The sequence below is a fragment of the Drosophila elegans genome, unplaced genomic scaffold (assembly GCF_018152505.1).
Source record: "Drosophila elegans isolate 14027-0461.03 unplaced genomic scaffold, ASM1815250v1 contig_224, whole genome shotgun sequence".
NCBI classification, from domain to species: domain Eukaryota; kingdom Metazoa; phylum Arthropoda; class Insecta; order Diptera; family Drosophilidae; genus Drosophila; species Drosophila elegans.
Window position 1 is genome coordinate 1 of NW_024545596.1, and position 16,233 is coordinate 16,233.

The 16,233-nt window shown below is 39.2% G+C and overlaps 2 non-coding genes and 1 pseudogene across 2 annotated transcripts; all 3 read right to left on the reverse strand.

The window, feature by feature from the left end:
- On the reverse strand, positions 1-2,634 carry LOC121467191 (annotated as a pseudogene; the record flags this gene model as incomplete).
- A 355-nt stretch (positions 2,635-2,989) lies between these two features.
- Positions 2,990-3,168, reverse strand: LOC121467175. The gene has a single exon (XR_005977324.1). It is a non-coding gene; the product is annotated as a 5.8S ribosomal RNA (ribosomal RNA).
- Positions 3,169-3,905: 737 nt separating this feature from the next.
- On the reverse strand, positions 3,906-5,900 carry LOC121467178. The gene has a single exon (XR_005977327.1). It is a non-coding gene; the product is annotated as a small subunit ribosomal RNA (ribosomal RNA).
- Positions 5,901-16,233: the final 10,333 nt, after the last annotated feature.

Consider the following 16,233-nt stretch of genomic DNA (forward strand, 5'->3'; position numbering starts at 1 on the left):
TTCCCGCCGTTGACCCGCGCTTACTTGAATTTCTTCACTTTGACATTCAGAGCACTGGGCAGAAATCACATTGTGTCAACACCCGCTAGGGCCATCACAATGCTTTGTTTTAATTAGACAGTCGGATTCCCCAAGTCCGTGCCAGTTCTGAATTGATTGTTAATTGATAATCGTTATAATTAATAAGAACTAATTGGTTTGACCCAATTAGTATTCTTAAAAATTTTAGCAAGAAAGTTCCACAATTGGCTACGTAACTAAACTATCCGGGGAACAAGTAACTTCCATAAATGAAAGAAACTCTATTTACCCAGAACGAGCACATAAACCATGTTATTGTTTCCCAATCAAGCCCGACTATCTCAATCTTCAGAGCCAATCCTTATCCCGAAGTTACGGATCTAATTTGCCGACTTCCCTTACCTACATTATTCTATCGACTAGAGACTCTTCACCTTGGAGACCAGCTGCGGATATTGGTACGGCCTGTTGAGAAGTTTGCGTGTCCCCACCATAAATTTTCAAGGTCCGAGGAGAAAATATCGACACAACAGTATATGTCATGCTCTTCTAGCCCATCTACCATATCTCTCTGCGAAAGACTTCCATGGTAGTACGGCTATAAAACAGAAAAGAAAACTCTTCCGATATCTCTCGACGGCTTCTTTATGGTCGTTCCTGTTGCCAGGATGAGCACGAGGCCCATATTTAATAACAAACGGATACTCAACAGGTTACGGAATTGGAACCGTATTCCCTTTCGTTCAAAATTATTCAAGTATATTATTTTTGCCTTTTATTATTATTTGTGTTTCTTAATAGTTTGCTTTTTGTTTTACTTGAAAATTTTCGGCTTTCGCCTTGAACTTAGGACCGACTAACTCGTGATCAACCACTGTTCACACGAAACCCTTCTCCACTTCAGTCCTCCAAGGTCTCATTCGATTATTTGCTACTACCACCAAGATCTGTACCAATGGCAGCTCCATGCAGGCTTACGCCAAACACTTCTACGCATACCATTGTACCTTCCTACTCACTAAAGTTTCAAAATTTATATTACAAGTAATATAAATCATCTACTTTAGCGGTAATGTATAGGTATACAACTTAAGCGCCATCCATTTTAAGGGCTAGTTGCTTCGGCAGGTGAGTTGTTACACACTCCTTAGCGGATTTCGACTTCCATGATCACCGTCCTGCTGTTTTAAGCAACCAACGCCTTTCATGGTATCTGCATGAGTTGTTAATTTGGGCACCGTAACATTACGTTTGGTTCATCCCACAGCGCCAGTTCTGCTTACCAAAAGTGGCCCACTGGGCACATTATATCATAACCTTAAACTTCATATCAAGAAAGTTAAGGTTCTTACCCATTTAAAGTTTGAGAATAGGTTAAGATCGTTTCGACCCTAAGGCCTCTAATCATTCGCTTTACCAGATAAGATTATTTTATATAACATTAAAATGCACCAGCTATCCTGAGGGAAACTTCGGAAGGAACCAGCTACTAGATGGTTCGATTGGTCTTTCGCCCCTATACTCAATTCTGACAATCGATTTGCACGTCAGAACTGTTTCGGTCTTCCATCAGGGTTTCCCCTGACTTCAACCTGATCAAGTATAGTTCACCATCTTTCGGGTCACAGCATATATGCTCAAGGTACGTTCCAGTTAGAGGCATAAATAATATAAATATCATTATACATAACTATATAGAACGCCCCGGGATTGTGTTAATTAGCTATAAATAGTTAAAAAACTAATCCCATTATTAGTCAAGTTAATTACGCTATTAGGTTTATATCCCAATAACTTGCACATATGTTAGACTCCTTGGTCCGTGTTTCAAGACGGGTCCCGAAGGTATCCTGAATCTTTCGCATTGTTAATCATACAAGTGCTTATAATAAACACAAAAATCAATGATAATTATGCCATTATATAATTCCGAAAAATTAACGCACTGTATTCATATAAATCTATCAACACTTTATCAAATTAATGACATTTAATCTGTGTTAAAACGCAAGCATTTTAATTGGATTAAACTATAAGCCATATTTTATGATAAATTTTGTATGTTAATAGATTACAATGTCCTTATATGGAAAAAATGCACACTATTATCATAATATTGTTTAAATATTACAATTTTAATGATGAATTTTCCATAATGGATATTCAGGTTCATCGGGCTTAACCTCTAAGCAGTTTCACGTACTGTTTAACTCTCTATTCAGAGTTCTTTTCAACTTTCCCTCACGGTACTTGTTTACTATCGGTCTCATGGTTATATTTAGTTTTAGATGGAGTTTACCACCCACTTAGTGCTGCACTATCAAGCAACACGACTCTTTGGAAACATCATCTAGTAATCATTAACGTTATACGGGCCTGGCACCCTCTATGGGTAAATGGCCTCATTTAAGAAGGACTTAAATCGTTAATTTCTCATACTAGAATATTGACGCTCCATACACTGCATCTCACATTTGCCATATAGACAAAGTGACTTAGTGCTGAACTGATTTCTTTTCGCTCGCCGCTACTAAGAAAATCCTTGTTAGTTTCTTTTCCTCCCCTAATTAATATGCTTAAATTCAGGGGGTAGTCCCATATGAGTTGAGGTTGTATATAACTTTTTATTAATTAATTCTTTAAATATAATGAGAAAACATTTTATAAATTCGATAATTATAAAGAACCAACGAAGAGCAATAACATTTCCAATTGCTTTCGAATTTCTAATCATTAATAAGAGACAATTCTAGATGAAAAATATTTCAACATTTTTTATGCTAGACATTTCTCAGTATCATTTGATTGAAAACGAAAATATTTTTCTTCGTTTATCACATCCATTGTGAGTTAATGTTTTTCATATATTTTTTAATATTATGAATAATAAATAATTATCCAATAATATACCATGTGCTTATAAATTTTATTTAAAAATTTTATAAACAACTTAATTAGCATAGTCTTACAACCCTCAACCATATGTAGTCCAAGCAGCACTATAAAATTAATTAAAGTACATAACAGCATGGACTGCGATATGCGTTCAAAATGTCGATGTTCATGTGTCCTGCAGTTCACACGATGACGCACAGTTTGCTGCGTTCTTCATCGACCCATGAGCCGAGTGATCCACCGCTTAGAGTTTTATAATATTTGTTTTTTTAATTTTGTCAATTGTGTTTTTATTGAAAGAAATTAAAAATACACCATTTTACTGGCATATATCAATTCCTTCAATAAATGTATTTTTATACCTAAAATAAATGTTGCGAAATGTCTTAGTTTCATATAAACAATATAATACCAATTTTCATTTTTCATTTTATTTCTATTTAAGTTTGATATATATTGCATTTTATATAAAACATTAACCTGATTATTAACCGGGTACAACATTATATATTTTAGGTTGTTGCATTAACCAATGTATGCCCATAACTTAGATGAACAATACATATGCGCAACGCGTGTATATTATGGTCCATATACACACAAAGTAATTATATTATATTCTATTATATATTATATATTTAACATATCGTATATATATCTTCCAGCTATCTGTATCTCTAATCGATTGGCCAGGTCGATTTTTATTTTATGGACATCAGAGCCTCCGCCCACGACTCGTAATTGATATCTCATAATAATTACTCGGCATTGGACACCATTTGCTCGAGCTATTTAAGTCCATAGGACTATACTTTTTCTTTCATTAAAACGCTTTAAATTAGATAAGATATTTTGATATATTTTTTGACATATTTATATATATATATATATATAGATTATATAATATAATATATTTTTTGGCAAATTTATTTTTTTTTGTATTATTAAATAATACAAAATTTTGTGTTAACGGTAAAGATATTATACAATAATGATCCTTCCGCAGGTTCACCTACGGAAACCTTGTTACGACTTTTACTTCCTCTAAATAATCAAGTTCGGTCAACTTTTGCGAAACAACCGTAACACGCAAGGCGTCACAGTGATCACGTCCGGAGACCTCACTAAATAATTCAATCGGTAGTAGCGACGGGCGGTGTGTACAAAGGGCAGGGACGTAATCAATGCGAGTTAATGACTCACACTTACTGGGAATTCCAAGTTCATGTGAACAGTTTCAGTTCACAATCCCAAGCATGAAAGTGGTTCAGCGGTTTACCCGGACCTCTCGGTCTAGGAAATACACGTTGATACTTTCATTGTAGCGCGCGTGCAGCCCAGGACATCTAAGGGCATCACAGACCTGTTATTGCTCAATCTCATTATTGCTAGACGCAATTTGTCCATTTAAGAAGCTAGTGTCCTTATAATGGGACAAACCAACAGGTACGGCTCCACTTATATAAACACATTCAAACACAATAAACATTTTACTGCCACCATGAATGAAGGCTATATAAGCTTCAACACCATAATCCTGAAGATATCTATTTAATATATTTGAGTCTCGTTCGTTATCGGAATTAACCAGACAAATCACTCCACGAACTAAGAACGGCCATGCACCACCACCCATAGATTCGAGAAAGAGCTATCAATCTGTCTTACACACTTATGTTCGGACCTGGTAAGTTTTCCCGTGTTGAGTCAAATTAAGCCGCAGGCTCCACTCCTGGTGGTGCCCTTCCGTCAATTCCTTTAAGTTTCAGCTTTGCAACCATACTTCCCCCGGAGCCCAAAAGCTTTGGTTTCCCGGGAAGCGACTGAGAGAGCCATAAAAGTAGCTACACCCAATTGCTAGCTGGCATCGTTTATGGTTAGAACTAGGGCGGTATCTGATCGCCTTCGAACCTCTAACTTTCGTTCTTGATTAATGAAAACATCTTTGGCAAATGCTTTCGCTTAAGTTAGTCTTACGACGGTCCAAGAATTTCACCTCTCGCGTCGTAATACTAATGCCCCCAAACTGCTTCTATTAATCATTACCTCTTGATCTGAAAACCAATGAAAGCAGAACAGAGGTCTTATTTCATTATCCCATGCACAGAATATTCAGGCATTTGAAGCCTGCTTTAAGCACTCTAATTTGTTCAAAGTAATTGTACCGGCCCACAATAACACTCGTTTAAGAGCACTAATGCAGGTTTTTAAATAGGAGGAACATATGAAAAAATACAAGTATTTAAACATATATAAGAACTCCACCGGTAATACGCTTACATACATAAAGGTATAGTACTAACCACAATTGTAAGTTGTACTACCCGTATGAAGCACAAGTTCAACTACGAACGTTTTAACCGCAACAACTTTAATATACGCTATTGGAGCTGGAATTACCGCGGCTGCTGGCACCAGACTTGCCCTCCAATTGGTCCTTGTTAAAGGATTTAAAGTGTACTCATTCCAATTACAGGGCCTCGGATATGAGTCCTGTATTGTTATTTTTCGTCACTACCTCCCCGAGCTGGGAGTGGGTAATTTACGCGCCTGCTGCCTTCCTTAGATGTGGTAGCCGTTTCTCAGGCTCCCTCTCCGGAATCGAACCCTGATTCCCCGTTACCCGTTGCAACCATGGTAGTCCTAGATACTACCATCAAAAGTTGATAGGGCAGACATTTGAAAGATCTGTCGTCGGTACAAGACCATACGATCTGCATGTTATCTAGAGTTCAACCAGTATAACGATCTTGCGATCGCTTGGTTTTAGCCTAATAAAAGCACATGTCCCATAAGGTTCATGTTTTAATTGCATGTATTAGCTCTAGAATTACCACAGTTATCCAAGTAACTGTTAACGATCTAAGGAACCATAACTGATATAATGAGCCTTTTGCGGTTTCACTTTTAATTCGTGTGTACTTAGACATGCATGGCTTAATCTTTGAGACAAGCATATAACTACTGGCAGGATCAACCAGAATAATGTTTTTAATTCATATTACTTTCATATTTTTAAAATAGAAATTAGTAATACAAATTTATTATAGAGTATTTTTCTTTAAATTGCATTTAGGAGGGAGGAAAATAATCTTGATACGAATATGGCTATTTTTGTTTAGCTTCATAATCGTTTTAAAATTCTTTATATTTGTTACACGCCACGTTTGCCCACAGTAACTAGAATTTTTTCATATATAATTCTATAATATATTTCATATTTACATATTTCATTTTAAAATATCATTTTATTTCGCCATACATATATATTTCACACATGTACCAATTATTTTTGATTAACCAATATAAATATTGAGTTAAATCATTTGTATTTTTATGATAAATTTAAAATCTATCATTTCCATATAACTCTCTGGTAATATATCACATAAAACCGAGCGCATATGAAACATTTATAATATATATATAATATATATAACAACAGCACTAATAATAACATTAGCCTGAATTAGATTAACGATAAAGGTCGGAAAACAATTGTTGCCATATAATAATATATACAACCTTGGCTTTCGTTTTCAACATTATTATCTAAAAAGTGATGACACTTAATATTAACCGTATCAAGCCAAGTCTCGTATTCGCAAGAATCAAGATACAAAACATACGGAAAATATTTAATTTTGCTATTAAATTGACAAAATTATATGAATATCATAAATTTTGTTCAACTATAGATGGACAACCACTGACCATCCTATATGTGTTTTTCGACACGTTGTCTTGAAATCGGGTATTTTCAATTCTATTTGCCACCCAACATATGGGATATCTCAACTAATATTGATCAATATCGATATGTTTCACATTTTCCATACATTTCATATATAATATATCAATACTATTGATTTATTACAACATTTTCATATATATGAATGTTATTTATTATAGGAATTCACAAAATCATATTAATATAATATGTTCTGAGAAATACCCATATATTTGGTTGCCAGCCAACAGGCACTACCCTATATATGTTTTTGGACACGCCGTCTTTAAACTGCATGTTTACAGTACTAAAAGTCTGCCTTCATATGAATTTCCTCCATATACTTGAGGAAATTGAAGGAATATTTTATATTTTCCATACATTTCTATATAATATATCAATAATATTGATATATCACAACATTTTCTATATATGAATGTTATTTATTATAGGTATTCACAATATAATATTAATTTTTTAAGTTCTGAAAAAAACCCAAAAATTTGGGGGAAAAAAAAAAAACACCACCAAAAAAATTTTTTAAAAAAACCCCCCAAAAAAAAAGGGTGTTTACAGTACTAAAAGTCTGCCTTCATATGAATTTCCTCCATATACTTGAGGAAATTGAAGGAATATTTTATATTTTCCATACATTTCATATATAATATATCAATAATATTGATATATCACAACATTTTCATATATATGAATGTTATTTATTATAGGTATTCACAATATAATATTAATTTTATATGTTCTGAGAAATACCCATATATTTGGTTGCCAGCCAACAGGCACTACCCTATATATGTTTTTGGACACGCCGTCTTTAAACTGCATGTTTACAGTACTAAAAGTCTGCCTTCATATGAATTTCCTCCATATACTTGAGGAAATTGAAGGAATATTTTATATTTTCCATACATTTCATATATAATATATCAATAATATTGATATATCACAACATTTTCATATATATGAATGTTATTTATTATAGGTATTCACAATATAATATTAATTTTATATGTTCTGAGAAATACCCATATATTTGGTTGCCAGCCAACAGGCACTACCCTATATATGTTTTTGGACACGCCGTCTTTAAACTGCATGTTTACAGTACTAAAAGTCTGCCTTCATATGAATTTCCTCCATATACTTGAGGAAATTGAAAGAATATTTTATATTTTCCATACATTTCATTTATAATATATCAATAATATTGATATATCACAACATTTTCATATATATGAATGTTATTTATTATAGGTATTCACAATATAATATTAATTTTATATGTTCTGAGAAATACCCATATATTTGGTTGCCAGCCAACAGGCACTACCCTATATATGTTTTTGGGCACGCCGTCTTTAAACTGCATGTTTACAGTACTGAAAGTCTCCCTTCATTTGAATTTCCTCCATATATTTGAGGAAATTGAAGGAATATTTTATATTTTCCATACATTTCATATATAATATATCAATAATATTGATAAATCACAACATTTTCATATATATGAATGTTATTTATTATAGGTATTCACAATATAATATTAATTTTATATGTTCTGAGAAATACCCATATATTTGGTTGCCAGCCAACAGGCACTACCCTATATATGTTTTTGGACACCCCGTCTTTAAACTGCGTGTTTACAGTACTAAAAGTCTGCCTTCATATGAATTTCCTCCATATACTTGAGGAAATTGAAGGAATATTTTATATTTTCCATACATTCCATATATAATTTATCAATTATATTGATATATGATAACATTTTCATATATATGAATGTTATTTATTATAGGTATTCACAATATAATATTAATATAATATGTTCTGAGAAATACCCATATATTTGGTTGCCAGCCAATAGTCACTTCCCCATATATGTTTTTGGACACGACGTCTTTAAACTGCATGTTTACAGTACTAAAAGTCTCCCTTCATATGAATTTCCTCCATATACTTGAGGAAATTGAAGAAATATTTTATATTTTCCATACATTCCATATATAATATATCAATAATATTGATATATTATAACATTTTCGTATATATGAATGTTATTTATCATAGGAATTCACAAAATCATATTAATATTATATGTTCTGAGAAATACCCATATATTTTGTTGCTTCACTATAAGCAATCCATTGTATGGATATTCTCAATTTACCCAAATGAATATAGATATATTTTTTTAATATTAAATATATTAAATTTCATTTTATTCCATTTCATTCCATTCCATTTCATTTCATTTCATTTCATTTCATTTCATATTCATTTCATTTATTAATTCGAAACTTTTAGTAAATCTTGTTACTTTGACAATTTTTTATCAGCGTCACTAAGTAGATGACGATTCCATTTGGCAACCATAAGGGACTTGTAGTTTTTAGACTCAAATTTTTCATATGGAACATTTTTTTTTGTATATTTGTATATATTTATAATATATATATTTATATTATTTCATAAGCCCATAATTTGAGACTTGTAGACTTGGCGATTTATTTGGCTACCATAAGTGAATTCTAGTTTTTAGGCTCGTATTTTTCATATTAAAAGCCTTTTTAATTTGTATGCAAATTTTTGTTTTAGTTTTTCTTCAAATTGTTTAATCGTTAATTTGCCGCCTTTAATAAGGGACTTGTAGTTAGACTCTTTTAATTTGAGATTTTTTTATATGCGTCACTAAGTAAGATGACGATTCATTTGGCTACCAAAAATGACTTGTATTAACAATTTTTTCTTCTTATTTAATATGCATAGATATCATTTCATTTGCCTTTAATAAGAGACATTAGTTTTGCTATCAAGCAAGACTTATTATATTTTGACAATTTATATCTGCGTCACTAAATAGATGACGATTCATTTGGCTACTGTATGTGACTTATAGTCCTAAGATATATAATATCTAAGCTCTTACCTGGAACTTCAGCACTCGGCATTTGTTTTCACATTCGCGTCACTATTAAGATGACGATGCATTTGGCTACCATAAGTGACTTGTAGTTTTTAGGCTCGTATTTTTCATATTAAAAGTCTTTTTAATATGTATGCAATTTTTCGTTTTAGTTTTTTTTCAAATTGTATATATATTTAAAATAAATATATATACCGTTTAATTTGCCGCCTTTAATAAGGGACTTGTAGTAAGACTCTTTTAATTTGACATTTTATTATATGCGTCACTAAGTAAATGACGATTCATTTGGCTACCAAAAAAGACTTGTAGTAAGACTCTTTTAATTTGTCATTTTATTATATGCGTCACTAAGTAGATGACGATTCATTTGGCTACCAAAGTTTTTAGACTCATATTTTTCATATTAAAATATGTTTATTTATATATGGCTTTATAATTCTTTCTTCTTTAATATGCATAGATATCATTTCATTTGCCTTTAATAAGAGACATAAGTTTTGCTATCAAGCAAGACTTATTATATTTTGACAATTTATATCTGCGTCACTAAATAGATGACGATACAACATTAGGCTACTGTATGTGACTTATACTCTTAAGATATATAATATCACACATTCGCGTCACTATTAAGATGACGATGCATTTGGCTACCTGTTTAATTAGGTTATATCTAATCCATATCATATTTAACCTCCTCCTCCTAATAAAATATATTAATAATATATAACAACAAAAACTATCAAACATATATGATGATAATTTAAATTGATTATATTATATATATATATATATTTATTATCGAATCATCAAGCAAAGGATAAGCTTCAGTGGATCGCAGTATGGCAGCTGCTCAACCACTTACAACACCTTGCCTGTTACAAAAGTCGTTTACAATTGATTCTAGGCTTTGTCATTGTATTAAATAATGTTTTTATATGTAACTAGCGCGGCATCAGGTGATCGAAGATCCTCCCAATTTACTATGTTACAAATTACATTGGCATCACATCCATTGTCGTTCATAAAATAAATTATAAACTTTAAATGGTTTAGAAAGCCATACAATGCAAATTGCCCCTTATTTATCATTGCAGTCCAGCACGGATACGACCTTAGAGGCGTTCAGGCATAATCCAACGGACGTAGCGTCATACCACTGTTCGCTCGAACAAGTATTGTGCCATTGGTCCGTACCTGCGGTTCCTCTCGTACTACGCAGGAATGCTGTCGCAACAACGTTTTGTCATTAGTAGGGTAAAACTAACCTGTCTCACGACGGTCTAAACCCAGCTCACGTTCCCTTGCATGGGTGAACAATCCAACGCTTGGTGAATTTTGCTTCACAATGATAGGAAGAGCCGACATCAAAGGATCAAAAAGCGACGTCGCTATGAACGCTTGGCCGCCACAAGCCAGTTATCCCTATGGTAACTTTTCTGACACCTCTTGTTAAAAACTCTTTAAACCAAAAGGATCGATAGGCCGAGCTTTTGCTGTCCCTGTGTGTACTGAACACCGAGATCAAGTCAGCATTTGCCCTTTTGCTCTATGTGTGGTTTCTGTCCGCACTGAGCTGGCCTTGGGACACCTCCGTTATTATTTGAGAGATGTACCGCCCCAGTCAAACTCCCTACCTGGCAATGTCCTTGAATTGGATCATACCTGAGTAATTGGAGTTATACCAAATTTTCAAATCAAAAATACATAAATGCACTCCTTTTATTAAAGAATTTGTTTGCGATTATATAACAAACTCGTGATACTTTGATCAAGAAGCTTGCATCAAAACCCAATACCATAAGATATAATAAATATATCCGTATAATGGCTAGGAAATGATACACGTTCCATTTAATCAAGTAAGTAAGGAAACAATAAGAGTAGTGGTATTTCATTGGCGATACCAAACCGAGGTCTAATATCTCCCACTTATTCTACACCTCTTATGTCTCCTTACACTGCCAGATTAGAGTCAAGCTCAAAAGGGTCTTCTTTCCCCGCTAATTATTCCAAGCCCGTTCCCTTGGCTGTGGTTTCGCTAGATAGTAGATAGGGACAGGTGTAAATCAGATCTCTCCGACACTTATTTTACGTGGCGTGTTCCACACTGAAGGGATTACAACCACGGCACTCTAATATACCCACAAGTTGATATATCATGCACCCACAAGTGAGTACATAACACACCCACAAGTGAGTATATAGTGCATGTGTCTAGATTAAGCGCCAGACCAACGCCCCGGACTAGAAGCTATAGCTATGTACATAGCAACCACCCCGGTGTCAATTTGAGTGTTTACTTGTCGGGCAAACACTCCCCCTTGCTGAGGGGCGAGATCATCTAAAATCTCTACTGCTCTATGGGTCACAGCACCCGAGTTGTATAACGCAACTCCACGTCGAACCCGAGAGTTCTACCCGCGATATGGGTGTCAACCACAGCCACCACGATACTCCCACAAGGGGGCCGACCTCAATGGGCAGCCTTGGAACTGCCCAACCCGTGGTACCGAAATTAAGGGCTCGGTAGGCCCTCCCCTTTGGCTCCGACAAGCCCGGATAGGGTGCCCCAGTGCCATATTAGTCGCCTCCTACGACAAGCAATGACAAGCTGTGGCAGTATTCTTCGCCGCTAGCCACACGGCACCGCAGGCTACAAGCCCCTCCTCCGCAACGCGTCATCCGCAAATTCGGTCCTGTCCAGTGTTCCCGGGGTTATTCCCTCGATGGATCCATCCTCCGCCTCTCGAAGACTGCCTGTGCGAACGTTCCTAGGAGACGCATCCTTTCAGGGGTCTCAACTATTCCCGTCACATTCCAGCTGCCTTGTTCCTGTACAACGCCTAGTGCCTCCAAATGGCGCAAGTCCGCGTAAAGGGGGCAAACACATAAAATGTGCAGCCAGTCTTCCAGCTCCCCACCGCATGAGCATGCTGGTGTGTTGCTGAGACTTCTCCCCATCAGAAATGCGTTCAGCGACCCATGTCCTGTCAGCAAAAATCCGGCTCTTAGGGTAAAACCAAAGTCTTTCCTATTGTAAACGAACGCTGCCTCTGGGAAGAATTTGTGCGTCACACGACCGTGTATCGCACCATCCCATCTGAGCTGCCACTCATTTAGCAGACGTTCGTCTAACAACGCCTTTTTGCTGTTCCAGTCCAATTCCGAAAGGTCCTGTCCGGAAAGCCAGTCGCTGTCACTTAGAGACACTCCTTTCCTGAGCTTGAATTTAATTGCACTTCGGTGTGCATCCAAATCCATTGGAGGAGCACCAGCAAGCACCTGCAGTGCCACTGTGGACACTGTGCGGCAAACCGGTAGGCATCCTAAAAGGATTAACCTTTGGCACGATAAAAGACGGTCTCGGCCTTTGCCTCGACTCACCTTGTTGTACCAAACCGAGGCACCAAATAGCACGCAAGGTGTCATTAGACCGGCGTAGATAACACGCTTCGCGCGGGGGCTGAGTCCCCAGTCCACCCGCAGTACACGTGCCAGTGCTGCCGTGACACCCGCCAGTCGGTCTCGCAAAACCTCTATGTGAGGTAGGAAACTCAACCGCTCGCCAATTGTGATACCAAGGTACCGGTATTCCTGTACGTACGGCAGGCTGGCTCCAGCCAGCCGTACCGTAGGGGGTCTCCTCGGGTCTAATTTGCCTTTGAGCAACATGATTGCCGTCTTGCTGGTCGACACACTCACTCCAACTTCAGCTCCCCAGGCTCCGACGATTTCCATCATCTCCGTCCCTTTCCGCTCGATGTCATCACGACTCCTCCCTTCAACAAGGAGAAGTAAGTCGTCTGCATATGCACTTAAGCCACAATGTGTCTCCAAGCGCTGAAGCAGCACATCCATCAGTAGGTTCCATATGAATGGACCACTAATAGACCCTTGCGGGCAGCCCCGTGTGACAGGGACTGTGGCTACTTCATATCTGCTAACGATGCTTGCGCGTCGACCGGAGAAAAAGCTGTTCCACAAGCGGATTTCTCGACAGCCAACGCCAATGAGTCGATCGAGCACTGCGCTCCATTCAACATGGTCAAAGGCACCTTTAAAGTCCACGAAAATTCCGAGAACATGTTTCGCCGTACTGGCAGCAACTGAACTCGTTACGTGCTTCCAGGCGTCCTCCACGCAGCGTCCAGGGGTAAACCCAAATTGCCATCTGCATCTATCCGGTAATAAGTCCTTTACCCGATTCACCATGATTCCCTCAAGTACCTTTCCAAACACTGGCAAAAGGCAAATGCCTCGATAAGAGGCAGGATCACTCCTGTCCTTATCAGGCGCCTTCACCAGAGGTATCACTCTCGGATGCTTCCACTCGGTAGGAAAGTGTCCTTCCGAAAGGCAGCGAGAGTACAGCTCTGTTAGATGCTGAGGGATGGCACGCCATACCTCTTTGACAATCCCGCCCGTGATGCCGTCCATGCCAGGAGAGCGTCTGCTCTTCAGCCTGGCGACGCATGCATCAACCTCGAATGCTTCGAGGGCCGGTGGGGCAACGTCCGGGATGGCGATTGGTGCTGTCATCTCCGCAACTGGAAAAAAGTTACGAAGAAGCACACTTGCACTGTCGTGCCATGTTACGACAAGCTCACCACCCGAACGAAGGCACCCAATTTCGGTTGTCTTCTTGCGACCTCGGCAGATACGGTAGACGTGCCCCCATGGGTCATCTCTGTTCTGTCCCACGAAGTCTCGCCAGTTTTTCTCCTTGACCGCCAGGATGAGCTTCTTGTACTGTCCTGAGGCAAGCCTCAGTTCAGCAGCAAGTTGCCCAGCGTCACCGGTGCCACCCCGGCGCGCTTCCTGTAGCCTGCGCCTCAGTCTCCTGACCTCTTGGCGTTTGGTATTCAGTTCAGGTGTCCACCATATTACCTTTCCCCTAGCTCGCGGTCTCCTGCGTCCTAACACTCCATCGCACACTTCCTGTACAATAGTGCGTAGGGCAGAAATCCGGTCGTCCAACGGCGATTCCAAGTCCTCTATTCCCTCCATTGCACTCCTGATTCCTATTCCGAATCTTCGCCAATTCGCCCTGGAGAGTTTCCACTGCGGTACAAGAACTAAGTTCTCAATTGCACTGCTTGGGTCGGGTGTAATCTCAACATTGATAATGTTGTGATCACTCGATTCCCACGGGATCACTCTCCAGTCGTACGTAGCCCATGTACAGGCTGCTTCATTGACGAAGGTCACGTCGATATCACTCTGGCGCCTGGGCTCAGTGTAATTATCAAACGTGTACTCCTGGCTGGCAACGTTGAGCACTCCGGCTCGGTTTCCAAGTACCCACTCTGCTAGCAGTTGACCCCTTCTGCGATTCTCGCTAGTCCCAGTGTTATCTGGGATTTTGCTGAACCACATAGGAGATACTGCGTTCGCATCCAGGCCGAGGATCGTTGGGTTTCTGCTGGCCAGCAGCAGAACCTCATCCAGGTATCCGATGTAGGGATTGATGTCCGCTCCGAAACGGCAGTATACGGAGCACAAGAAGATTGTGCCATATCTTCCCGTGACTCTCACGCATACTCCGAGCGACGTCGTGAGTTGTGCAATGGGCATGCAGATGGCATCTGGGTCGTCAACAGCGATGGCAGCCTTGCTGTTGGTGTCCTTAAAGACACGCATGTCGGCAGGAAATCCGACGATTTCTCCTCTGTAGTCCACGTAGGGCTCCTGGATCAGCGCAAAGAGATGCCCCGATTCTCTCATCCGAACTGAAAGATCGGGGACCGCCTCACGGCTTCGACCACAATTCGCTTGGATGAGGCTAAACATATTAGTGTCTAGCCTGCACCCTCGCTAGCACCGCGCCGTATATCGGGCATGCACCCGAGAGCATGTAATGCCCTGAGGGCAGCCCTTTATGGCGGCAGTTCCGGCAGTCCACCGGTTTGGTGCACTTTGCTGCGGTGTGGCCGCTCTCTCCGCACTGACGGCAGACGTTCTCCTTGAACCGGCAGTTCTGCACCTTGTGGTCAAATCCAACACACCTATGGCAAGCATAGGTGCGGACCAGCGATCGGCAACGGTATGAGAACCACTTGATGTAGACCCTGCCTACATCAAGTACAGCCAGCGCCTCGTCGTTTACTTCCAGTGCCACGTTGACTGTGGCACCGTCAGCTGCAGACCAGGGCTTTGTCGCCAGGTGCACCGCCTTTTGAAAGTCCTTCAAGGGCAAATCCTCGAAGTTCTTCTCCTTCAACTCCATCATGAACTCCTCAGGTCCTACGGACGTGTCCACATCGAACACCGTCACCCTCGCCTTCTCCGCGGGGTTCTTGGCCACTTTAAGGCCCACCTCGGCGAACTTAGTGGAGGCAACCACTTTGGTTAGCTCCACCTGCGATGGCGTGCGAATTATCGCACCTCCTCGCTTCAGCTCGCGCACCTCGTGCACCCTTACTCCAAGGGCTGGAGCAACTTCCTTACGGACTTTATCCGCAATCTGTCTACCTGACAGCGCCGGGTCGTCGCAGGCCACTACTGCCGACCACGTTTCGCGAATTTTCGCTGGTCGTGGGGCAGCAACGGGGGCGACTGGGACCGCACGAGGGGCAACAAGGTGCGTGCCCAAAGCAGCGGTGGCTGCATATGTGGCAACCGTGGGGGCAGCCGGTGGCGG